The sequence below is a fragment of the Halictus rubicundus genome, unplaced genomic scaffold (assembly GCF_050948215.1).
Source record: "Halictus rubicundus isolate RS-2024b unplaced genomic scaffold, iyHalRubi1_principal scaffold0235, whole genome shotgun sequence".
In the NCBI taxonomy this organism is placed as follows: Eukaryota; Metazoa; Arthropoda; class Insecta; order Hymenoptera; family Halictidae; genus Halictus; species Halictus rubicundus.
Genome location: NW_027488776.1, coordinates 197,121 through 206,976, shown reverse-complemented (window position 1 = coordinate 206,976; position 9,856 = coordinate 197,121).

The following is a 9,856-nucleotide window of genomic DNA, read 5'->3' as shown; positions in this document are numbered from 1 at the left end:
CCTCTATCCTATCCTATCCTCTATCCTATCCTATCCTCTATCCTATCCTATCCTTTCCTGTATCATATCCAATCCTCTATCCTATCCTGTCCTCTATCCTATCCTATCCTCTATCCTATCCTATCCAATCCCGTATCCTATCCTCTATTCTATCCTATCCTGTATCCAATCCTATCCTCAATCCTATCCATTCCTGTATCCTATCCTATCCTCTATCCTATCAAATCCTCTGTCCTATCCTATCCTCTATCCTATCGAATCCCCTATCCTATCCTCTATCCTATCCTATCCTCTATCCTATCCTATCCTCTATCCTATCCTATCTTCTATCCTATCCTATCCTCTATCCTATCAATTCCCCTATCCTATCCAATCCTGTATCCTATCCAATCCTCTATCCTATCCTATCATCTATCCTATTCTATCCTCTATCCTACGATATCTTCTATCCTATCCTATCATCTATCCTATCCTATCCTCTATCCTATCCTATCCTCTATCCTATCCTATCCTCTATCCTATCCTATCCTCTATCCTATCCTATTCTCTATCCTATCCTATCTTCTATCCTATCCTATACTCTATCCTATCAAATCCCCTATCCTATCCTCTATCCTATCTTATCCTCTGTCCTATCTAATCCTCTATCCTATCCTATCCTCTATCCTATCCTATCCTCTATCCTATCCTATCCTCTATCCTATCCTATCCTTTCCTGTATCATATCCAATCCTCTATCCTATCCTGTGCTCTATCCTATCCTATCCTCTATCCTATCCTATCCAATCCCGTATCCTATCCTCTATTCTATCCTATCCTGTATCCAATCCTATCCTCAATCCTATCCATTCCTGTATCCTATCCTATCCTCTATCCTATCAAATCCTCTGTCCTATCCTATCCTCTATCCTATCGAATCCCCTATCCTATCCTCTATCCTATCCTATCCTCTATCCTATCCTATCCTCTATCCTATCCTATCTTCTATCCTATCCTATCCTCTATCCTATCAATTCCCCTATCCTATCCAATCCTGTATCCTATCCAATCCTCTATCCTATCCTATCATCTATCCTATTCTATCCTCTATCCTACGATATCTTCTATCCTATCCTATCATCTATCCTATCCTATCCTCTATCCTATCCTATCCTCTATCCTATCCTATCCTCTATCCTATCCTATCCTCTATCCTATCCTATTCTCTATCCTATCCTATCTTCTATCCTATCCTATACTCTATCCTATCAAATCCCCTATCCTATCCTCTATCCTATCTTATCCTCTGTCCTATCTAATCCTCTATCCTATCCTATCCTCTATCCTATCCTATCCTCTATCCTATCCTATCCCCTATCCTATCCTATCTTCTATCCTATCCTATCCTCTATCCTATCTAATCCCCTATCCTATCCTGTATCATATCCTATCCTGTATCCTATCCAATCCTCTATCGTATCCTATCATCTATCCTCTATCCTATCCTTTCCTGTATCCTATCCAATCCTCTATCCTATCCTATCCTCTGTCCTATCCTATCCTCTATCCTATCCTATCCTCTATCCTATCCTATCCTCTATCCTATCAAATCCCCTATCCTATCCAATCCTGTATCCTATCCAATCCTCTATCCTATCCTATCATCTATCCTATCCTATCCTCTATCCTATGATATCCTCTATCCTATCCTATCCTCTATCCTATCCTATCATCTATCCTATCCTACCCTCTATCCTATCCTATCCTCTATCCTATCCTATCCTCTATCCTATCCTATCCTCTATCCTATCCTATCCTCTATCCTATCCTATCCTACCCTCTATCCTATCCTATCCTCTATCCTATCCTATCTTCTATCCTATCCTATCCTCTATCCTATCAATTCCCCTATCCTATCCAATCCTGTATCCTATCCAATCCTCTATCCTATCCTATCATCTATCCTATCCTATCCTCTATCCTATGATATCCTCTATCCTATCCTATCATCTATCCTATCCTATCCTCTATCCTATCCTATCCTCTATCCTATCCTATCCTCTATCCTATCCTATCCTCTATCCTATCCTATCCTCTATCCTATCCTATCCTCTATCCTATCCTATTCTCTATCCTATCCTTTCCTGTATCCTATCCTATCCTCTATCCTCTATCCCATCCAATCCTCTATCCTATCCTATCCTCTATCCTATCCTATCCTCTATCCTATCCTCTATCCTATCCTCTATCCAATCCTCTGTCCTATCCTATCGTATCCTCTATCCTATCCTATCCTCTATCCTACGCTATCCTCTATCCTATCCAATCCTCTATCCTATCCTATCCTCTATCCTATCCTATCATCTATCCTATCCTATCCTCTATCCTATCCTGTCCTCTATCCTATCCTATCCTCTATCCCATCCTATCCTCTATCCTATCCTATCCTCTATCCTATCCTCTCCTCTATCCTATCCTATTCTCTATCGTATCCTATCATCTATCCTCAATCCTATCCTTTCCTGTATCCTATCCTATCCTCTATCCTATCAAATCCTCTGTCGTATCCTATCCTCTATCCTATGCTATCCTCTATCCTATCCTATCCTCTATCCTATCCTATCCTCTATCCTATCCTATCCTCTATCCTATCCTATCATCTATCCTATCCTACCCTCTATCCTATCCTATCCTCCATCCTATCCTATCCTCTATCCTATCCTATCCTCTATCCTATCCTATCCTCTATCCTATCTTCTATCCTATCCTAGCCTCTATCCTATCCTATCCTCTATCCTATCCTCTATCCTATCCTATCCTCTATCCTATCCTATCCTCTATCCTATCCTATCTTCTATCCTTTCCTATCCTCTATCCTATCCTCTATCCAATCCTTCATCCTATCCTATCCTCTATCCTATCCTATCCTCTATCCTATCCTATCCTCTATCCTATCAAATCCCCTATCCTATCCTCTGTCCTATCCTATCCTCTATCCTATCCTATCCTCTATCGTATCCTATTCTCTATCCTATCCTATCCTCTATCCTATCAAATCCCCTATCCTATCCTCTATCCTATCCTATCCTCTGTCCTATCTAATCCTCTATCCTATCCTATCCTCTATCCTATCCTATCCTCTATCCTATCCTATCCTTTCCTGTATCATATCCAATCCTCTATCCTATCCTGTCCTCTATCCTATCCTATCCTCTATCCTATCCTATCCTCTATCCTATCCTATCCTCTATCCTATCCTCTCCTCTATCCTATCCTATTCTCTATCGTATCCTATCATCTATCCTCAATCCTATCCTTTCATGTATCCTATCCTATCCTCTATCCTATCAAATCCTCTGTCGTATCCTATCCTCTATCCTATCCTATCCTCTATCCTATCCTATCCTCTATCCTATCCTATCCTCTATCCTATCCTATCCTCTATCCTATCCTATCATCTATCCTATCCTACCCTCTATCCTATCCTATCCTCCATCCTATCCTATCCTCTATCCTATCCTATCCTCTATCCTATCCTATCCTCTATCCTATCCTATCCTCTATCCTATCCTATCTTCTATCCTATCCTCTATCCTATCCTATCCTCTATCCTATCCTATCTTCTATCCTATCCTATCCTCTATCCTATCCTATCCTCTATCCTATCCTCTATCCTATCCTATCCTCTGTCCTATCTAATCCTCTATCCTATCCTATCCTCTATCCTATCCTATCCTCTATCCTATCCTATCCTCTATCCTATCCTATCCTTTCATGTATCATATCCAATCCTCTATCCTATCCTGTCCTCTATGCTATCCTATCATCTATCCTCAATCCTATCCTTTCCTGTATCCTATCCAATCCTCTACCCTATCCTATCCTCTATCCTATCCTGTCCTCTATCCTATCCTATCCTCTATCCTATCCTATCCTCTATCCTATCCTATCCTCTATCCTATCCTATCCTCTATCCTATCCTACCGTCTATCCAATCCTCTATCCTATTCTATCCTCTATCCTATCCTATCCTCTATCCTATAAAATCCCCTATCCTATCCTCTGCCCTATCCTATCCTCTATCCTATCCTATCAGCTATCCTATCCTATCCTCTATCCTATCCCATCCTCTATCCTATTCTACCCTCTATCCTATCCTCTATCCTATCGTATCCTCTATCCTATCCTATCCTCTATCCTATCGAATCCCCTATCCTATCCTCTATCCTATCCTATCCTCTATCATATCCTATCCTCTATCCTATCCTATTCTCTATCCTATCCTATCTTCTATCCTATCCTATCGTCTATCCTATCAAATCCCCTATCCTATCCTGTATCCTATCCAATCCTCTATCCTATCCTGTATCCTAACCAATCCTCTATCCTATCCTATCATTTATCCACACTCCTATCCTTTCCTGTATCCAATCCTATCCTCAATCCTATCCTTTCCTGTATCCTATCCTATCCTCTATCCTCTATCCCATCCAATCCTCTATCCTATCCTATCATCTATCCTATCCTATCCTCTATCCTATCCTGTCCTCTATCCTATCGTATCCTCTATCCCATCCTATCCTCTATCCTATCCTATCCTCTATCCTATCCTCTCCTCTATCCTATCCTATTCTCTATCGTATTCTATCATCTATCATCAATCCTATCCTTTCCTGTATCCTATCCTATCCTCTATCCTATCAAATCCTCTGTCCTATCCTATCCTCTATCCTATCGAATCCCCTATCCTATCCTCTATCCTATCCTATCCTCTATCCTATCCTATCCTCTATCCTATCCTATCCTCTATCCTATCCTATCCTCTATCCTATCAATTCCCCTATCCTATCCAATCCTGTATCCTATCCAATCCTCTATCCTATCCTATCATCTATCCTATCCTATCCTCTATCCTATCCTATTCTCTATCCTATCCTATCTTCTATCCTATCCTATACTCTATCCTATCAAATCCCCTATCCTATCCTCTATCCTATCTTATCCTCTGTCCTATCTAATCCTCTATCCTATCCTATCCTCTATCCTATCCTATCCTCTATCCTATCCTATCCCCTATCCTATCCTATCTTCTATCCTATCCTATCCTCTATCCTACCTAATCCCCTATCCTATCCTCTATCCTATCCTATCCTGTATCCTATCCAATCCTCTATCCTATCCTCTGTCCTATCTTATCCTCTATCCTATCCTATCCTCTATCCTATCAAATCCTCTGTCCTATCCTATCCTCTATCCTATCCTATCCTCTATCCTATCGTATCCTCTATCCTATCCTATCCTCTATCCTACGCTATCCTCTATCCTATCCAATCCTCTATCCTATCCTATCCTCTATCCTATCCTATCATCTATCCTATCCTATCCTCTATCCTATCCTGTCCTCTATCTTATCCTATCCTCTATCCTATCCTATCCTCTATCATATCCTATCCTGTATCCTATCCAATCCTCTATCCTATCCTATCATCTATCCTCAATCCTATCCTTTCCTGTATCCTATCCAATCCTCTATCCTATCCTATCCTCTATCCTATCCTGTGCTCTATCCTATCCTATCCCCTATCCTATCCTATCCTCTATCCTATCCTATCCTGTATCCTATCCAATCCTCTATCCTATCCTATCATCTATCCTGAATCCTATCCTTTCCTGTATCCTATCCAATCCTCTATCCTATCCTATCCTCTGTCCTATCCTATCCTCTATCCTATCCTATCCTCTATCCTATCCTATCCTCTATCCTATCAAATCCCCTATCCTATCCAATCCTGTATCCTATCCAATCCTCTATCCTATCCTATCATCTATCCTATCCTATCCTCTATCCTATGATATCCTCTATCCTATCCTATCCTCTATCCTATCCTATCATCTATCCTATCCTACCCTCTATCCTATCCTATCCTCTATCCTATCCTATCCTCTATCCTATCCTATCCTCTATCCTATCCTATCCTCTATCCTATCCTATCCTACCCTCTATCCTATCCTATCCTCTATCCTATCCTATCTTCTATCCTATCCTATCCTCTATCCTATCAATTCCCCTATCCTATCCAATCCTGTATCCTATCCAATCCTCTATCCTATCCTATCATCTATCCTATCCTATCCTCTATCCTATGATATCCTCTATCCTATCCTATCATCTATCCTATCCTATCCTCTATCCTATCCTATCCTCTATCCTATCCTATCCTCTATCCTATCCTATCCTCTATCCTATCCTATCCTCTATCCTATCCTATCCTCTATCCTATCCTATTCTCTATCCTATCCTTTCCTGTATCCTATCCTATCCTCTATCCTCTATCCCATCCAATCCTCTATCCTATCCTATCCTCTATCCTATCCTATCCTCTATCCTATCCTCTATCCTATCCTCTATCCAATCCTCTGTCCTATCCTATCGTATCCTCTATCCTATCCTATCCTCTATCCTACGCTATCCTCTATCCTATCCAATCCTCTATCCTATCCTATCCTCTATCCTATCCTATCATCTATCCTATCCTATCCTCTATCCTATCCTGTCCTCTATCCTATCCTATCCTCTATCCCATCCTATCCTCTATCCTATCCTATCCTCTATCCTATCCTCTCCTCTATCCTATCCTATTCTCTATCGTATCCTATCATCTATCCTCAATCCTATCCTTTCCTGTATCCTATCCTATCCTCTATCCTATCAAATCCTCTGTCGTATCCTATCCTCTATCCTATGCTATCCTCTATCCTATCCTATCCTCTATCCTATCCTATCCTCTATCCTATCCTATCCTCTATCCTATCCTATCATCTATCCTATCCTACCCTCTATCCTATCCTATCCTCCATCCTATCCTATCCTCTATCCTATCCTATCCTCTATCCTATCCTATCCTCTATCCTATCTTCTATCCTATCCTAGCCTCTATCCTATCCTATCCTCTATCCTATCCTCTATCCTATCCTATCCTCTATCCTATCCTATCCTCTATCCTATCCTATCTTCTATCCTTTCCTATCCTCTATCCTATCCTCTATCCAATCCTTCATCCTATCCTATCCTCTATCCTATCCTATCCTCTATCCTATCCTATCCTCTATCCTATCAAATCCCCTATCCTATCCTCTGTCCTATCCTATCCTCTATCCTATCCTATCCTCTATCGTATCCTATTCTCTATCCTATCCTATCCTCTATCCTATCAAATCCCCTATCCTATCCTCTATCCTATCCTATCCTCTGTCCTATCTAATCCTCTATCCTATCCTATCCTCTATCCTATCCTATCCTCTATCCTATCCTATCCTTTCCTGTATCATATCCAATCCTCTATCCTATCCTGTCCTCTATCCTATCCTATCCTCTATCCTATCCTATCCTCTATCCTATCCTATCCTCTATCCTATCCTCTCCTCTATCCTATCCTATTCTCTATCGTATCCTATCATCTATCCTCAATCCTATCCTTTCATGTATCCTATCCTATCCTCTATCCTATCAAATCCTCTGTCGTATCCTATCCTCTATCCTATCCTATCCTCTATCCTATCCTATCCTCTATCCTATCCTATCCTCTATCCTATCCTATCCTCTATCCTATCCTATCATCTATCCTATCCTACCCTCTATCCTATCCTATCCTCCATCCTATCCTATCCTCTATCCTATCCTATCCTCTATCCTATCCTATCCTCTATCCTATCCTATCCTCTATCCTATCCTATCTTCTATCCTATCCTCTATCCTATCCTATCCTCTATCCTATCCTATCTTCTATCCTATCCTATCCTCTATCCTATCCTATCCTCTATCCTATCCTCTATCCTATCCTATCCTCTGTCCTATCTAATCCTCTATCCTATCCTATCCTCTATCCTATCCTATCCTCTATCCTATCCTATCCTCTATCCTATCCTATCCTTTCATGTATCATATCCAATCCTCTATCCTATCCTGTCCTCTATGCTATCCTATCATCTATCCTCAATCCTATCCTTTCCTGTATCCTATCCAATCCTCTACCCTATCCTATCCTCTATCCTATCCTGTCCTCTATCCTATCCTATCCTCTATCCTATCCTATCCTCTATCCTATCCTATCCTCTATCCTATCCTATCCTCTATCCTATCCTACCGTCTATCCAATCCTCTATCCTATTCTATCCTCTATCCTATCCTATCCTCTATCCTATAAAATCCCCTATCCTATCCTCTGCCCTATCCTATCCTCTATCCTATCCTATCAGCTATCCTATCCTATCCTCTATCCTATCCCATCCTCTATCCTATTCTACCCTCTATCCTATCCTCTATCCTATCGTATCCTCTATCCTATCCTATCCTCTATCCTATCGAATCCCCTATCCTATCCTCTATCCTATCCTATCCTCTATCATATCCTATCCTCTATCCTATCCTATTCTCTATCCTATCCTATCTTCTATCCTATCCTATCGTCTATCCTATCAAATCCCCTATCCTATCCTGTATCCTATCCAATCCTCTATCCTATCCTGTATCCTAACCAATCCTCTATCCTATCCTATCATTTATCCACACTCCTATCCTTTCCTGTATCCAATCCTATCCTCAATCCTATCCTTTCCTGTATCCTATCCTATCCTCTATCCTCTATCCCATCCAATCCTCTATCCTATCCTATCATCTATCCTATCCTATCCTCTATCCTATCCTGTCCTCTATCCTATCGTATCCTCTATCCCATCCTATCCTCTATCCTATCCTATCCTCTATCCTATCCTCTCCTCTATCCTATCCTATTCTCTATCGTATTCTATCATCTATCATCAATCCTATCCTTTCCTGTATCCTATCCTATCCTCTATCCTATCAAATCCTCTGTCCTATCCTATCCTCTATCCTATCGAATCCCCTATCCTATCCTCTATCCTATCCTATCCTCTATCCTATCCTATCCTCTATCCTATCCTATCCTCTATCCTATCCTATCCTCTATCCTATCAATTCCCCTATCCTATCCAATCCTGTATCCTATCCAATCCTCTATCCTATCCTATCATCTATCCTATCCTATCCTCTATCCTATCCTATTCTCTATCCTATCCTATCTTCTATCCTATCCTATACTCTATCCTATCAAATCCCCTATCCTATCCTCTATCCTATCTTATCCTCTGTCCTATCTAATCCTCTATCCTATCCTATCCTCTATCCTATCCTATCCTCTATCCTATCCTATCCCCTATCCTATCCTATCTTCTATCCTATCCTATCCTCTATCCTACCTAATCCCCTATCCTATCCTCTATCCTATCCTATCCTGTATCCTATCCAATCCTCTATCCTATCCTCTGTCCTATCTTATCCTCTATCCTATCCTATCCTCTATCCTATCAAATCCTCTGTCCTATCCTATCCTCTATCCTATCCTATCCTCTATCCTATCGTATCCTCTATCCTATCCTATCCTCTATCCTACGCTATCCTCTATCCTATCCAATCCTCTATCCTATCCTATCCTCTATCCTATCCTATCATCTATCCTATCCTATCCTCTATCCTATCCTGTCCTCTATCTTATCCTATCCTCTATCCTATCCTATCCTCTATCATATCCTATCCTGTATCCTATCCAATCCTCTATCCTATCCTATCATCTATCCTCAATCCTATCCTTTCCTGTATCCTATCCAATCCTCTATCCTATCCTATCCTCTATCCTATCCTGTGCTCTATCCTATCCTATCCCCTATCCTATCCTATCCTCTATCCTATCCTATCCTGTATCCTATCCAATCCTCTATCCTATCCTATCATCTATCCTGAATCCTATCCTTTCCTGTATCCTATCTAATCCTCTATCCTATCCTATCCTCTATCCTATCC